This window comes from Lupinus angustifolius, unplaced genomic scaffold, assembly GCF_001865875.1.
Source record: "Lupinus angustifolius cultivar Tanjil unplaced genomic scaffold, LupAngTanjil_v1.0 Scaffold_517, whole genome shotgun sequence".
NCBI lineage: Eukaryota > Viridiplantae > Streptophyta > Magnoliopsida > Fabales > Fabaceae > Lupinus > Lupinus angustifolius.
Genome location: NW_017727876.1, coordinates 145107 through 145505, shown reverse-complemented (window position 1 = coordinate 145505; position 399 = coordinate 145107).

Here is a 399-nt window from a genome sequence, read left to right as displayed (position 1 = left end):
TTTTACTAAATTGATACTGTCCGCTATTTCATATAGAATTATGGGTCGAACCAAAACAAAATACTTTTTCTTGGTAGTTGTGATCCATTGGACATAGATCTCTCCAGGAAAAAAGATATCGCCCGAAATCACCAACTAAGGCCCATAAATGACTGCTCAGTGATAAAGGAAGTAGGGATGCAGAGACAGCCAGGAGGTTTGCCTAGAAGCAGCCACCCTTGAAAGAGTGCATAATAGCTCACTAATCGAGCATTCTTGCGCCGAAGATGAACGGGGCTAAGCATCTGCCGAAGTTGTGGGATGTAAAAAAAATTCAAAAGGTTGGAAGTTTTGGAATGCGCAAATTACGTATTGAATTTGGATTCAAGCTGTTCGCAAGGGCCAACTTGATCCTCTTCC